Raw genomic sequence first — 18,110 nt, 5'->3', positions numbered from 1 at the left:
GTTTTTGAGTACGCCAAGAACTTAACAGGAACAAATGAATGGAAGAAAGTCATTAATGTGGTATTTCAAGCGACCATATGGAACATTTGGAAGTCTCGGAATGAAAAAGAGTTCGAAGGTTATCACCGACCTGGGAACAAATATATTGGAGACAATAATGTCGGGTAGTTTTATTTGGTTAAAAACTAGATCGAAACTTCAAAACATCGAGTGGTAAGATGGGTGGATTTTAACATACGCGACATAGTAAAATAGACTGATGTAACTGGGGGGTGTTAGTTGTCAGTTTTATTTTTATTGTATCTTTTGGGTTTTTACAGCATATGTTGGCCCTGTTCCATCAATCATAGAATTTTACCGTTCAAAAAAAAAAAAAGATGCTAGGCAAACAGAAGTACATCCACCAGTTGGTTACAGTACGTTACAGAAATGCAAAACATGCCTAACCAATACACCAAGATCAAAGTAAAGGAAAAACATTGAAGCTTCACCATTGCTCCCACGTTAATGATGCTTCTTTAGATCAACACTTGACCCAAAGAAAACCCAAAGTCTTAATCTCTTACATCACATTCTGCACATTGGGGGATTTCCCTTTGAAAACTATATCATTGCTTTGTTTCCAAAGGCTCCAATGTGTTACCAGTATAACCGCGTGCAACGGCTTCTTTTTCTTCCTTGATCCATGAATGTGGGTGTGTAGGTCGAGTAGATCTTTCAGCGAAAATGCATATATTGGCGGTATCTTGCACCACATAGCAAGGATTTGCCAAATTGTTTGCGTGAACGCACACAACACAAAAAAATGCTCACATGTTTCAGGGAGTTCGCCGCAAAAATAACAAAAAACAAAAAAAAAACATGAGTCTGAATTGATTGGAATGTTTCTTCACACAGTTAATCCTTCGTGGCTGGCCTGTTTTTTGACGCCTTCTGTGTTGTAATAGAAACTTTTTTAGGTACCAAATTGTTCCATTCAAACTTGTAAAGCGATATTGAGTGGCTTTGTGAAGCTAGGAACAGTTTTATACTTTTAGCAGAAAACCCATCCGACCCGTGTATGTTCTAGACCCATCTGTCTGGCCAGTTAACAATGCAACCTGCTAAATATTGGACTGAAGCAGGCCCAACTTAGCAGACTCCACCTGGCCGAGAGGTGGTCTTCTCCAAGCCCAGTTGCCTGTGATACCAAGGTCTGATTGGCATAATCTTTCTGCAACAGTGCACCCTTTTTCTGACTCAAGCCCAAACAAAAGTGGATGTTTTGAAGCGAGAGATTCTGATCCATTCCACATCTAGCTAGAACAGTATGTCACTGCCACACCCCACCTCGCCCTGTATGGTTTTTGATAGATCCAACCCCTTCTAACTAACTCACCCGACACATTCTTCATTTGTTTCCAAGGACTTGGTATAGATATTTTTGCCGGGATGAGTTAACTAAGTTAGCTACTTTGTTAGTTTTATAAAGATATAATTAACTAAGTTAGCTAATTTGTTAGTTTTATAAAGATGTTATTAACTAAGTTAGTGAAATAAATTAAGTAGGTTAACAATGTTAAGGAAACTAGAGGGATTTAAGTGTCACATATTAGGACTTTTAAGGAAACTAGAGGGTTGTAGCCTAGTATCGCCAACGGTATTAGACTCGCTCCTCGGGGCTTGAGACTAATGCACGCTATTGTCATGAGTCTATTTATTATAGTTGTTTGTGTTGTTATTTGATTGTGTATTTTTGTTTAGTAAATTTGGATATATGGAGATGTTCACTATGTTGATGTTATGAGAACATTTTCATGCTAACCTTGAGGTGCATGTTAAATTTTTTTTTAAATAAATATAAAACTGTTTTCTATAAAAGGAGAAAATTACTCACCAACATATTTGTTGACCCAAAAATATATTTTTTTCTAACGTGGTGCAGGTTTTCAAAGACGATAGACAAGTGATGAGGACACGTAGCATGGGTCCTAGGAAATTAAATTGAAATATTATGATATGATTGTTCTTTTACAATGTATGAACAAATTTTGATTATCATATGTTATATGACAATATAAATGGATATGCTTTAAATATTGAAACAATAATTAGTTGGTATGAGTTATGGGCAATCATCATTCCCCATGCCTTTCCGCTGCAGGTCGGGATGTGATAGCTTCCATGGCTATCAAGAAAAGAAACAGTGATAGAGGGTCGCCTTGTCTAAGTCCCCTTTGGCACTCAAACTCTTGAGTAGGCGATCCATTTACTAAAACTGATGCCCTTGCAGATGTAACTATAGCCATTACCCATCTCCTCCACTGTCACACCCCAACCGATGGCGGAAACATCGGGGTGCAAGCACAAAGCGCTCAGATTGCTCATGAGATTCCATAACACTATTGATTTCAATATAGATTAAATATGTATCATGCAAAATTTGTCTAAAACATCCATCTGGCCATAAATATCAAATACAATCACAAAATCATTGTTTCAAATTCTAGAGTTTAACTAGGCGAGTTTCTAAGCATCAATCCTAGCTTGTTTTCCTTAGTTCCAGCATCTATCAGCCTGCAACATGTATTAAAATAGAGTTACTACAAAAATGTACTGACGAGTATACAAGTTTGAATAATAGCATACTAGGTTAAAACAACTCATATCCATATGCAGTATCACAAAAATAGTTTCAACCATGCTAGTGTTCGCAGTCCAACAAGTGATAGCCCAAGTATCCCGATGCTTTGTTGTTTTCCCAAGTCTCAAGGAAAATTAGAATCCTCCTAACAATACCCCCGAGAATAATGGGGAGGTGCATCTCCTATAGCGCTACTATTGTTAAGGCGGAACTACACACCCTGGATTAAACGTCCACATAGCACAAATATGATGCAAGAATCACAAGTTTCACATACATATAGGATCGAGTTTAGTTTGCAAAAGTCTCAATTATCGTAGTTTAATAGAATACATGTTACATCCCAAAGTTTAAAACAAAAAGGGATCGAGCATACTCACGGTGATTGCTTAACAGGTTAATTGTTATTGGATCAAAGGGAGCTCTTTAGGTTTAGCCTGATTAGATTACAACATATAAGTGTCGGACAAAACAACGGGATTTGCACAAAGTCTCGGATCAGTCATCCTGATCGGATGGCTGTTCGATCGGATGGTCACCCGATCGGATTGCCATCCTATTGGGATGACATAATGAGTGAGAGAACGGATGGCTATTCGATCACATGGCTATCGGATCAGATTGCCACTCGATTCAAGGTTCTAAGTGTTGAAAAGTTCCAAAATCCAATGCTGCCTCGATCGGATGGCTATTCGATCGGGCCGCCACTCGACGATCAAAGGTTCAAAGTATGATGTTGTTCAGGGTTTCAGAGAAACAAGTGTCACTCGATCGGGTGGTTGTTCGATCGGATGGCTATCCGATCGGATTGCCACTCGATTGGGTATCTTGTCTCGTTCCCTAACTTGCAAAATTTTCTAAGTTTCTGGTCAAACAGCAACGACTTGGTACGTATTGAGACAATGGTGAATACATCAATGTACAACCGACCTGATCGGATGGGAATCACCCCAGTCCGTTCAGTCGTCAGTTCGTGATGATATTTATGTCAGAATCCGTACTCCGGCTGTCTTCTCCGGTAACAATCACTTTCCAAGCCGACTACAGTCCGTTTAGATCCGGATCTCACCGTTTTATGTGAAAATTCAAGAAAAAGATGAAGAGAAACATAGGTTTTAGCTTGAAAAGTTTAGATCTAGCATAGATTTAGTGTAAAACGCATGAAATTCCTTAGATCTAAGCTAGATCTTGGCTAGAATGACATCACACCATAGTTTGGTACAAACCATCATGATGACGTCACCTTCAAGAGCTCAAATCTTAGAGATTTCACGGTGAAATGTGAGATTTCAAAAGAGAATCTCATAGAGAATGATCTGTAGATCAAGGAAGTACAAGAATCTAGCGTAAAACATACCGAAATCGCTGAGAAATCGAGGAAATGAAGAGTGCGTGCGTCTGGTCGAGTGAGGCTATCACATCAGTGAGAATGGTGATGTGACAGGCCTATTTATAGTGTGGAAAGGAGTGGAGGTGGTGTGCACTCGGAACGGATGGTGACTCGATCGAGTGGCCATCCGATCGGTTGGTCATCCGATCGGATGGCTATCCGATCGGATGGCGATCCGATCGGATGGTCATCCGATCGGATTGCCACTAAGTCAATCCTATCTTTCCGTTTCACCGTCTTTGATTCGATTTGCGAGTTAGATTAAGCGTTGCGTATTTTTGGGTAATAGTATAACTAGATTATAGCAACAACACAAAAGTTTTCAAAGTTTCATAGTTTCCGCCAGTGACAAAACTCCAGTCCCTCATTTAACCAAGTCTCAAGTTTCACGAGCCTCAAGAGTCAAGCACCAGAGTATCAAGAATTAGGCATTCCAAGTATCTAGTATTAGACATTCCAAGTATGTAAATTTAGACATTCCAGGTATTTAGATTTAGACATTCCAAGTATCTAGATTTAGACATTCCAAGTATGTAGATTTAGACATAAAATTCACCAAGTACCAAAAGTATTAATGACTGCATAGCTCAGGGACTAAAATTGACAATATCTAAAAGTCTAGGGACTAATTCTGCCAAAAGCCTAAAGTTTAGGATGCAGGGCGTTACAGTCTCCCCTCCTTTAGGAGATTTCGTCCCCGAAATCTTTGAGGAAGACTGCTCAAAGAGCTACGGATACTTGGCCTTCATCTCACTTTTCAATTCCCAAGTGAATTCGGCGCCACGCTTTCCTTCCCATCGAACCTTAACAATGGGAATTTTGCTGCACCTCAATCGCTTGACACCTTGATCCATGATTTCGACCAGTTTCTCCACGAAGTGTACAGCTTTGTTTATTTGCAAGTCTTCGAGGGGAACCTGCAATTCCTCGTTGGCTAGGCATTTACGTAGGTTGGATACGTGGAATACTGGGTGCACATTGTTTAGTTCTTGTGGCAGGTCGAGTCTGTATGCCACCTTGCCAATCCTTTCGAGTATCTTGAAAGGACCTACATAGCGAGGAGCGAGCTTTCCCTTCTTACCAAAACGAACTACTCCCTTCTAGGGAGATACCTTGAGGAGAACTCGATCACCAACATCAAATTCCAGAGGCTTATGCCTATTATCAGCATAGCTCTTTTGTCTACTCCTAGCCTTGATCAAGTTATCACGGATCTGAAGAATCTTATCTGTTGTCTCTTGAATGATTTCAGGGCCAGAAAACTGCTTGTCACCAATCTCATGCCAGCTGAGAGGAGATCGGCACTTGCGGCCATACAAAGCTTCGAAAGGAGCGATCTGCATACTGGAATGGTAGCTGTTGTTGTACGAGAACTCAATCAATGGTAAATGTACATCCCAGTTACCACCAAAGTCGATGACACAAGAACGGAGCATATCCTCTAGGGTCTGAATAGTACGCTCGGTCTGTCCATCCGTCTGAGGATGAAAGGCCGTGCTAAGATTCAAATGTGAACCCATAGTGGATTGAAAAGTTTGCCAAATACGTGAAGTAAAACGACCATCACGGTCCGAGATTATGTCAAGAGGTATGCCATGACGGCATATAATCTCATCGGTATAGATTCGAGCAAGTTTCTCCACTTTATAACCTTCACGAATAGGAAGAAAGTGGGCTGATTTGGTCAAACGATCAACGATCACCCAGATACTATCGTGACCATTAGGTGTACGAGGTAGTTTGGTAATAAAGTCCATAGCAATTCTATCCCATTTCCAAACTGGAATTTTAGGTTGTTCTAAGAGTCCAGAAGGACGCTGATGTTCGGCCTTAACCTTCGAGCAAGTAAGGTACTTAGCAACATATACAGCAATGTCCTTCTTCATGCCAGGCCACCAATAAGTCGTGCGCAGATCCTGGTACATCTTATCGGCACCTGGATGAATACAGTAACGAGATTTGTGTTCCTCATTCATGATAAGCTCACGAAGGTTATCGCGATCTGGCACCCAGATGCGATTTAGATAGTACTGCAGACCATTAGATTTAGTTTCGAGCTGAATAACCTTAGCACTAAGAACTTCAACAGATAGACTTCCTTTATTAGCTGACGAATACAGAGCTTCACGAATACAAGCATGCAGATCACTAGAGACACGAATAGCCTTAAAGTGAGTTTTACGACTAAGAGCTTCGGCCACTACATTCGCCTTGCCAGGATGATAGCGAATTTCGCAGTCGTAGTCGTTAAGCAATTCTACCCAATGTCTCTGTCGCATGTTCAGTTCCTTTTGGTTAAAGATATGTTGAAGGCTCTTATGGTCAGTGAAAACCACGCACTTTGTACCATACAGGTAGTGTCGCCAGATCTTTAACGCAAATACAACTGCACCAAGTTCCAGGTCGTGAGTAGTGTAGTTTTTCTCATGTACCTTGAGTTGACGAGAGGCATAAGCAATAACCTTGTCTCGCTGCATGAGCACACAGCCCAATCCACGGTTCAAGGCGTCGTAATATACCACGAAATCGTCATTCCCATCGGGTAGAGTAAGAACAGGAGCGTTACAGAAAAGGGTCTTGAGAATCTGAAAAGATTCCTCTTGCTCGGGACCCCAAGCAAAAGGTTTCTCTTTTTGAGTTAACAAAGTGAGAGGTACAGCAATCTTAGAAAAGTCTGAGATGAATCGGCGGTAATACCCAGCCAATCCTAGAAACGAACGAATCTTAGATGCAGATTTAGGCATACTCCAATTCTTCATTGCTTCGATTTTTTACGGGTCAACATGTATACCTTGCGGACTAACGACATGACCAAGAAATTGCACCTCATCAATCCAAAATTCACACTTAGAAAATTTAGCATACAGACGTTCATCACGTAAGAGTTCAAGCATCAAGCGTAAATGACGAGCATGATCAGCCTTAGGCTTAGAATAAATGAGAACATCATCAATAAAGACTATCACAAAACGATCCAAATAGGGTTTACACACACTATTCATAATGTCCATGAACACAGCGGGTGCGTTGGTCAGTCCAAAAGGCATGACCACGAACTCGTAGTGTCCATAACGAGTACGAAATGCAGTCTTGGGTGCATCATCCTCGAGTACACGAAGCTGATGATAACCAGAACGAAGATCGATCTTAGAGAAACAGGATACGCCTTGCAATTGGTCGAATAGGTCATCAATACGAGAGAGAGGGTAACGATTCTTAATGGTACGCTTATTAAGTTCACGGTAATCGATACACAAACGAAATGAACCATCTTTCTTCTTGACGAACAAAACGGGTGTGACAACTGTGCTCTTTAATCGATGAACAATGCAAAACAATGTTAATTATCAATAATACAATGTGTTTCGGTGTTATTATGTGTGTATTTGTGTTTGGTGATTTTACAATTCGAAAATCGCTTTCTAGAAGGTTATACGCAAACTGGTGCGTAAACGTAATCAGTTAAACGCGACAAACACTCCGGGATAGTGAAATAGGCTTAACATACCTTAAATAACCTTCACATAACTTAGAAATAAGTTTTGGATGGTTTGGTGCGTCGAAAACAAGTTTGTTCGATTGCAGGGACTATTTATGTCAAACTGCGAAACTTTACCGACTCGTAAGGTGTCGAACAGTCCGGAACTTGATCATAAGCTAAACATACCATAAATAACCTAAACATAGCTTAGAAATAAGCTTTGAGTGGTTCGGTGTGCAAAAATATGCTTATTTGATCTTACAGGGACTAAAAGTGTCAAAAACGACGTAAGTTTGCATTTTCGCGCATATCTTACGTTCTGAATACGTCTGAACACCCAAAATTTTTTATACACACTAAAATATTTTTATTTTAGTGATCAGCATGCAAAAATTCCATTCGTCGCTTAATTTGGATTGTTTTCGCGTTCGTTACGACTTCCGTCGTAATTAACCGAACAATGTGATCGTACGACCAAACGAACCGATATCCGAGATATTTTTGAGCATGTTTGAGTTCCCAATACTTTAACTTCATTTTAGAGCCTTGAAATGAGGTTAACGGGGCTTAAACGCGTCAAAAAAGGGCCGAAATGCAAGTTTCTAAGCTGCAGGGACTAAAACTGACAATCTGCCAAACATCCTCTGGCGGGGCGCGTAAGGCTTGATGTGTATCTTACGCGGTCCGCGTGGCCATGTCAGACAGAAGCAATGAATCTTGGCATTTAGCTCGTTTTTTCTGGTTTTGATCTCTAGTTTTCAATGCTAGGGGCTGGTTTGTGTGTTCTCCAAGTCCCCCAGTCAGTCCTTGACACTTGTATGGCTTGGATCATGCCCTCTTCTCCAAGAAACGATCCTAACGGTTTGCGAAAAACTATATATAGCCCATCTATTTCACTTGTTCTTTGCTCATTCATTCTTCTCTTCTCTACCATCTGATTTGGAAGGCTCCCTCAAGTGTTTGGAGCTCTCTAATCTGATTGGGAAGTTGGTTTTCTTGTAGAAAAGATAGCAAGGACCCATTGTGAGCATTCTTTCATTCTTTTTATTGTTTTCCTAGTTTGAAAGTCAAATATAGTTTGACTTTCAGCTTTGACCACGAGATGGTCAACGAGAAGTTCGTTTGAACTTCGCAACGTGAGCGTAATCACGTTGGTTATAGTCCTTAGTGACTATACCCACTGATTACCATGTTAACTAGGTGTAGTGACGAGTCTAAGTTTCGGTCAAAATGCGTTTTAGCACGCATTTTGCAACGGAACTACTATTAGGTATCAAAACACTTTATTTTGATACCAAATCAGTAGGTTAAACATGCTTTGACATGTTTAGCTCGTCGCTTTTGGTTAGTGCTTGTTTAAGAGTCGTAAGTCGAGCGGTCTAAACCACCGCTTAGACTTTCGAACTCGACCCATTTGGTGGATCTTTAGGATCCGATCAAGCATGTTTAGTGACCATAGTTGCATAGGGAATAACCTTCCGAGGTTATACCTTATGGTCACCGAGTTTAAGTAGTTGTATGATAGGTAGATTATATGCCTTAGGTAAATTACCAAAATGCCCTTTTCATGCATAATTGGACTTTAAGCATATGTAACCTAACTTTTGTCACCTAAACCGATTATGCAACTTATTTAAACATGTTTAGGCATATAATACTACTCATAGGACTAGTTAGACGTCTCGAAAGCGCGCTTGCGCGCACGACGCGTTAAAGTAGCTTTAAAGCACTTAGGTTAGGTTTCAACCTAGAATGTAGGCTTTGTTAAACCATATCACATGAGTTCCAACACTCGTTTGGTTTACAAGACCTCATCCTGTCCGATCTTCCGATTTAAGCGTCTATTGTCTGACTAAGTGATTTGATTATTAAGTGCTGCTTGAGTTTCCTTGGTTTGATTGAGCTTGTTGAGTTCTTTAGATTGAGGATACTTTGCACTTCAATGTGAGTACATAGTTCCCCTATTTTACTGTTTTCAATTGTTTTGGGGTGATTCATATGTACAAAACGATTTCAAGGTTTAAACGATGATTTCAAAAAAACGATGGTTTATACTAAACTAATAACGATTTCAATAAGGTGAACAAAGACTTGTTGGTTGTAATTACATAACGATTGACATTCATTAGCTCTGATCAAGCCGACCAGTATTAGGTTATGGTACCATAGGATTTGACAAATCCCGTTATCAGACTACACCCATGGTTATGTGTGGGGGTTATGTAGGTAATGACCGAATCTGTGATTATTAACTTACCCTTTGGTGGTTTGTTAATACGAAAAACGAGGTAGTCGAGTCACGAAGGTTTGAATATTATTAGCGAGACGACCAAAAGTAGTTTCACTATTAAAACGAATACGATTTTGGGACGAATTAAACGATTTGAGACGATTAAAATGAATTAAACGATTTGGATAAACGATTGGTTTTGGGTAATGATTAGATAATGGGACGGGTGTAGTATGATAGAATCATGGTAGATACGCCGCTGGTACATCTTATATATAAGTGCTTCTATCATATTACATTGCGTGACATTATTTAGTTCACTGGGGAAAACGATTTTGAAACGATGTCACACAACGAGGTTTTCGAAATGATATAAACCATACGAGTTTTATTAACGAGTTTTTACGAGATGTTATACGATTTGGTTTACTAAAACAAATGTTTTTGGGTTAAGAGTCATGGCTATGAGATTTTATAAACTATAACCATCTTGATTTGAGTTGGTTAACTATGTTGCAATACACTTTTCAAAACAAGGTTTGTCTTTTGACTCTTTTAGTCTAACGAGGTACTGCAACATATAAACAAGCCATGAATCCGATACTCCCATAAAACCTATGTACTCGCCAGCATTTCTTGCTGACTTTATTTTTACATATGTTTCAGGTGGTATTGCTTGATGTTGCTTGCTAGGAAGCTTGTGTCACATAGGACCTGGACGAGGCCTTAGTGACTTAAAAACAGTTATAAATAATATGTAGTTTGTTTGTTTTGATTTAAAGACAATGTACATTACTTAATAATTCAATAAAACGAAACATTTGGTTACCATGGTTGTGGAACAATAATTCTGTTACAACACTCCCCGACGTTTCCGCCTCGGTTTGTTGTTTTAACGTGGTCTGGGTGTGACAGAAGAAGTTGGTATCAGAGCCATTGGTTATAGGGAATTAGGTTATTAGCAATGCTTTGACCTAGACTATAACTATAGGACCCTAACACAAGTTTACTTGTGTTTAGATTTTTAAAACAAGACCGTCACCTATCCTTAGGTGATAACCACAACGAGAACACAATAACGAATCCGCTTCGAAAATTAATCATATATCCTTGGATGATTGATTACTAAGTTTTGAACCCTCTGTTATATGGTTTTGAACCCTTCCATTTTGATCCATTTTTGGCTTTGTGCCTTTTGAGTTTTCAAAATCTCATCAAAGTTTGGGTCTAAATAATGTGAACACGTGCAAACTGGAAGAGTGAATGCCTGTACCCTAAGTTTTCTGTCTAAGGCTAGAGTGTTCGTACAAATCCGCATTGTCGGACCAGTCACTCTTACCTGGGAACTCTTGGGGTGAGTGTTCACTTATAGGCGAGCATGTCTTCGCGATACATTATAGTGACCCATTTACTTTGATTAGTCACCGCGTGTCGTTTGTTTGTTCGAGGTAACGAACAAATGATCGCCTTCCTTGTGTTTTGTCGATGTTTTCAATGCCTCTTTTGTTTTTCCAATTATCGACCTCACTCGTTTCTCATGTTTCCTTGTTAGACAATGCCTCCTCAACGCGATGCTCGAACTTATACTGCTGAGGAAGTCGCAACCCTTGTCTCTCAGCAAATGGCTGCTGTGCTTCCAGGCATTATGACCCAAATTCACGAACTATACAACAACAACAATAATAACAACAATAATGCACCGTGTAATTTCAAGAATTTCAATTCTGCGAAGCCGCTTAAGTTTTCTGGGTCGCAAGGAGCAACTGCGCTCCTGCATTGGTTTGAAAGTATAGAGAGTACTTTCAGACACGTGCAGTGTCCGAATGAGCGTAAAGTTGAGTTTGCATCTAGTGTGTTCGAGAAGCGAGCTCTTACATGGTGGAACGGAGTGATGCGTGATAGGGGTGCCGAAGTGGCATTAGCACAAACTTGGGAAGAGCTCCAAGCTCTCATGATGAGAGAGTTCTGTCCCCGTCACGAGATTCGAACTTTGGAACGGGAATTCGATGATTTGAAACAAGTCGGGGGAGAACACCGTGCTTATACGGATCGATTTGAGGAGCTCAGTTTGTTGTGTCCGAAGATGGTTACTCCGCTGGATAAAGCAATCGAGAAGTATATCGATGGTTTACCCGATTCCATCCAAGATATTATGACCGGTGTAAATCCTACTACCCTTCGTCAAGTAATCGAGTTGTCTGCTACCCTGACTGAGTCTCAAGTCAGGAAGGGTAAACTCACCCACAAGGGTAATAAAAAGAAGTCAGCTGATTCTAATAAGGAAAAGGTTAAGGGTAAGAAGCAGGGTGAGTCTTCGAAAAAGTCGAGGAAGCGAAAGGGTGCTCAAAATTTTGCTGTCACCAATCAGAACCCTCAGAACCCACCGACTCAACCTCCTGTGAAGAAAGCATATGCTGGTACCGCACCTCACTATGATCGATGTAATGGTCACCATGTTGCCCAACAGGCCTGTAAACAGTGTGCTACGTGTGGTAGACTTGGGCATTTGGCCAACATCTGTCGTTTTGGTCAAAATCAGGCCGCTCAGGTTCCAGCACAAGCTCAAGGGAATGCTGCAAGATTCCCACCTGGTTCGTATTTTAATTGCGGAGAAATGGGTCATTTCCGCAACAACTGCCCAAGATTGGTAAACGCGAATGCAAATGCGAATATCAACCCGAATCCGAACGCGAACGCGAATGTGAATCCCGCTCGTGGACGAGCATTCCATTTGAACGCGAATGAAGCAAGGGCAGACAACGAAGTTGTTAACGGTACGTTCCTTGTTAACAATCAACTTGCATCTGTCCTTTTCGATTCTGGTGCCGATAGGAGTTTTGTTTCGTTATCCTTTAAGCCTTTACTTGCGATACCTAGAACTAAACTAAGGAAGCCCTTATCTGTCGAAGATGCTACTGGTAAACCACTCGCACTCGATTCTGTTCTTCCTGGTTGTCAATTGAACCTCGATAACCATCTTTTCCCTATCGACCTCATACCGATGCAACTTGGGAGTTTCGACATTATCGTGGGGATGGATTGGTTAACCAAACATCATGCTGAGGTTGTTTGTTTCGACAAGATCGTTCGCATTCCTCTTTCCTCTGGTGATGTTCTTGAGGTTCGTGGCGAGAAACCATCTGTTGGTTCGAAACTCATGTCATGTATGAAAGCTCAAAGCTATCTTCGAAAAGGATATGTTGCTTTCCTGGCACATGTCACCAAGGAGAAAGGCAAGAACAAAAGTATTCAGGATATTCCGATTGTTTGGGATTATCCAGAGGTATTTCCTGATGAACTGCCTGGTTTGCCTCCAGTTCGTCAAGTCGAATTTCATATTGATCTTATACCCAATGCTAACCTGATTGCGAAAGCACCTTATCGTCTTGCACCTTCCGAGATGCAAGAGTTATCGAAACAGCTTCAAGAGTTATCTGATAAAGGATTCATCCGACCAAGTTATTCACCTTGGGGAGCTCCTGTCCTCTTCGTGAAGAAGAAAGATGGATCTTTTCGAATGTGTATCGATTATCGATTATCGTGAGCTTAATAAGCTTACCATCAAGAATCAATATCCCCTACTTCGAATCGATGATCTCTTTGATCAGCTGCAAGGTGCTACCTGTTTTTCCAAGATCGATCTGCGTTCTGGGTATCATCAGCTTCGTGTATTCGAAGAAGATATTCCCAAGACTGCTTTCCGTATGAGATATGGGCACTATGAGTTCACTGTCATGCCTTTTGGTCTGACGAATGCTCCAACCATTTTCATGGACTTAATGAATAGGGTCTGTTAACCTTATTTGGACAAGTTCATCATTGTGTTCATCGATGATATTCTCATTTATTCAAAGTCTCGAGCCGATCACAAGCAACACCTTCGTTTGACTCTCGAACTCCTAAAGAAGGAACAACTTTTTGCTAAATTCTCCAAGTGTGAATTCTGGCTTAAAGAAGTTCAGTTCTTGGGACATATAGTCAATGAGCAGGGTATTCATGTGGATCCTTGCAAAATTGTTGCGATTAAGGATTGGAATACACCTACGACACCCACAGAAGTTCGTTCTTTTCTTGGACTGGCTGGGTACTATCGTCGTTTCATTGCAAACTTCTCTAAGATTGCGGTTCCACTCACTGCTTTGACTCAGAAGAATAAGCCTTTTGAGTGGGGACCCAAGCAAGAAGAAGCATTCCAAACGCTAAAACAGAAGCTATGTGATGCTCCTTTTCTATCTTTACCCGAGGGAAACTATGATTTCATTGTCTACTGCGATGCGTCCAACTTAGGCCTTGGTTGTGTTCTTATGCAGCGAGGTAAAGTTATAGCATATGCATCTAGACAATTGAAAGTTCACGAGAAGAACTACACAACTCATGATCTTGAGTTAGGAGCTGTAGTTTTTGCTCTCAAAATCTGGAGACATTATCTTATGGTACGAAGTGTGTGGTTTTCACAGACCACAAAAGTCTCCAGCATATTCTTAATCAAAAGGAGTTGAACATGAGGCAACGACGTTGGGTCGAACTCTTGAGTGACTATGATTGCGAGATTCGCTACTATCCTGGTAAAGCGAAGGTCGTAGCTGATGCGCTTAGTCGAAAGGAGCGAGTCAAGCTTCATTCTGTTCGAACTCTATCTGATCTTCAAACTCCTGTTCTTCAAGCCCAGCAATTTTGTGTTTCACAAAATTTGATAAGTGAGGAATTGCCACGTCAGCTTGAGCTTAAACTCGAAGCGAAAGACGATGTTTTGCTTTATTTCAAGGATCGTTTGTGGGTTCCGAAACAAGACAATCTTCGCACTTTAGTGATGGACGAATCTCATAAGTCTCGATATTCCATCGATCCTGGTGCTGATAAAATGTACAAGGATCTTCGTACTAAGTTTTGGTGGCCTGGTATGAAGAAAGATGTTGCCTTGTATGTATCGAAATGCCTAACTTGTCTCAAAGTCAAGGCTGAACATCAACGACCTTCTGGTTTGCTTGTACAACCAGAGATACCGGTTTGGAAGTGGGAGAACACTGCTATGGATCTCATCACTAAATTACCGCGTACATCTAAAGGTCACGATGCTATTTGGGTTGTCATCGATCGATTAACAAAGTCAGCTCATTTTATTGCGATTCGCGAGGATCTATCTGCTGATAAACTTGCAAAGATTTATGTTGATGAGATGGTGTTCCTTTGGATATCATTTCCGATCGTGATGCTCGATTTTCATCTCATTTTTGGAGAACCATGCAATCTGCTATGGGAACCCAACTAAATCTAAGCACTGCTTATCATCCCCAAACAGATGGACAATCCGAGAGGACGATTCAAACTTTGGAGGATATGCTTAGAGCGTGCGTGTTAGACTTTGGTGGTATTGGGACTCTCATCCACCAATGATCGAGTTCTCTTACAACAATAGTTATCATGCTAGCATCAATATGGCACCATTCGAAGCTCTTTACGGTCGAAAATGTCGTTCACCTATCTGTTGGAATGAGGTCGGTGAGGCTCAGCTTACTGGACCTGAACTCGTTCTGGAAACAACAGACAAAATCAAGAAAATTCGCGATAATCTTGTGACAGCTAGAAGCAGTCAATAGAGTTATGCAGATATGCGACGCAAGCCCTTAGAATTTCAAGTTGGAGACCATGTCCTACTCAAGGTGTCACCTTGGAAGGGAGTGGTGAGATTTGGAAGGAAAGGAAAACTTGCACCACGATATGTTGGACCATTTAAGATTGTTGAAAGAGTTGGAAAGGTTGCCTATCGACTAGAGCTACCTCCAGAGCTTGGAAATATTCATCCGACTTTTCACGTGTCCAATTTGCGAAAGTGTTTAGCTGACGCCGATCTTCACATTCCTCTCGACGAGATCCAAATCAATGAAACGATGCACTTTGTCGAGAAACCTGTGGAGATAGTGGACCGTACATTCAAACAGTTGAAGAACAAACGGATTAAATTAGTCAAAGTTCGTTGGGAGTCCAAACGTGGCCTAGAGTTTACTTGGGAACGTAAGGACCAAATGAAGGAGAAATATCCGCAATTGTTCTCACAAGTTTCCTCTAGTTAAAATTTCGGGACGAAATTTCCTAAAGTAGGGGAGACTTTGACAACTGTGCTCTTTAATTGATGAACAATGCAAAACAATGTTAATTATCAATAATACAATGTGTTTTGGTGTTATTATGTGTGTATTTGTGTTTGGTGATTTTACAATTCGATTCGATTCGATTTCAAGCTTTAAATCGCTTTCTTGAAGGTTATACGCAAAATGGTGCGTAAACGTAATCAGTTAAACGCGACAAACACTCCAGGATAGTGAAATAGGCTTAACATACCTTAAAACCTTCACATAACTTAGAAATAAGTTTTGGATGGTTTGGTGTGTCGAAAACAACTTTGTTCGATCGCAGGGACTATTTATGTCAAACTGCGAAACTTTACCGATTCGTAAGGTGTCGAACAGTCCGGAACTTGACCATAAGCTAAACATACCATAAATAACCTAAACATAGCTTAGAAATAAGCTTTGAGTGGTTCGGTGTGCAAAAATATGCTTATTTGATCTTACAGGGACTAAAAGTGTCAAAAACGACGTAAGTTTGCATTTTCGCGCATATCTTACGTTCTGAATACGTCTGAACACCCAAAATTTTTTGTACACACTAAAATATTTTTATTTTAGTGATCAGCATGCAAAAATTCCATTCGTCGCTTAATTTGGATTGTTTTCGCGTTCGTTACGACTTCCGTCGTAATTAACCGAACAACGCGATCGTACGACCAAACGAACCGACATCTGAGATATTTTTGAGCATGTTTTGAGTTCCCAATACTTTAACTTCATTTTAGAGCCTTGAAATGAGGTTAACGGGGCTTAAACGCGTCAAAAATGGGCCGAAATGCAACTTTCTAAGCTGCAGGGACTAAAACTAACAATATGCCAAACATCCTCAGGCGGGGCGCGTAAGGATTGATGTGTAACTTACGCAGGCTGCGTGGCCATGTCAGACAGAAGCAATGAATCTGGTAAGCTTTGAGTGGTTCGGTGTGCAAAAATATGCTTATTTGATCTTACAGGGACTAAAAGTGTCAAAAACGATGTAAGTTTGCATTTTCGCGCATATCTTATGTTCTGAATACGTCTCGACACCCAAAATTTTTGTACACACTAAAATATTTTTATTTTAGTGATCGGCATGCAAAAATTCCATTCGTCGCTTAATTTGGATTGTTTTCGCGTTCGTTACGACTTCCGTCGTAATTAACCGAACAACGCGATCGTACGACCAACCGAACCGACATCCGAGATATTTTTGAGCATGTTTTGAGTTCCCAATACTTTAACTTCATTTTAGAGCCTTGAAATGAGGTTAACGGGGCTTAAACGCGTCAAAAATGGGCCGAAATGCAACTTTCTAAGCTGCAGGGACTAAAACTAACAATCTGCCAAACATCCTCAGGCGGGGCGCGTAAGGATTGATGTGTATCTTACGCGGGATGCGTGGCCATGTCAGACAGAAGCAATGAATATGGTCATTTAGCTAGTTTTTCCTGGTTTTGATCTCTAGTTTTCAATGCTAGGGGCTGGTTTGTGTGTTCTCCAAGTCCCCCAATCAGTCCTTGACAATTGTATGGCTTGGATCATGCCCTCTTCTCCAAGAAACGATCCTAACGGTTTGCGAAAAACTATATATAGCCCATCCTTTTCACTTGTTCTTTGCTCATTCATTCTTCTCTTCTCTACCATCTGATTTGGAAGGCTCCCTCAAGTGTTTGGAGCTCTCTAATCTGATTAGGAACTTGGTTTTCTTGTAGAAAAGATAACAAGGACCCATTGTGAGCATTCTTTCATTCTTTTTATTGTTTTCCTAGTTTGAAAGTCAAATATAGTTTGACTTTCAGCTTTGACCATGAGATGGTTAACGAGAAGTTCGTTTGAACTTCGCAACGTGAGCGTAATCACGTTGGTTATAGTCCTTAGTGACTATACCCACTGATTACCACGTTAACTAGGTGTAGTGACGAGTCTAACTTTCGGTCAAAATGCGTTTTAGCACGCATTTTGCAACGGAACTACTATTAGGTATCAAAACACTTTGTTTTGATACCAAATCAGTAGGTTAAACATGCTTTGACATGTTTAGCTCGTCGCTTTGGGTTAGTGCTTGTTTAAGAGTCGTAAGTCGAGCAGTCTAAACCACCCCTTAGACTTTCGAACTCGACCCGTTTGGTCGATCTTTAGGATCCGATCAAGCATGTTTAGTGACCATAGTTGCATAGGGAATAACTTTCCGAGGTTATACCTTATGGTCACCGAGTTTAAGTAGTTGTATGATAGGTAGATTATATGCCTTAGGTAAATTACCAAAATGCCCTTTTCAT

This window comes from Helianthus annuus, chromosome 5 (assembly GCF_002127325.2).
Source record: "Helianthus annuus cultivar XRQ/B chromosome 5, HanXRQr2.0-SUNRISE, whole genome shotgun sequence".
In the NCBI taxonomy this organism is placed as follows: domain Eukaryota; kingdom Viridiplantae; phylum Streptophyta; class Magnoliopsida; order Asterales; family Asteraceae; genus Helianthus; species Helianthus annuus.
The sequence above is the reverse complement of the archived record's forward strand: the minus strand, read 5'-3'. Positions refer to the sequence as shown.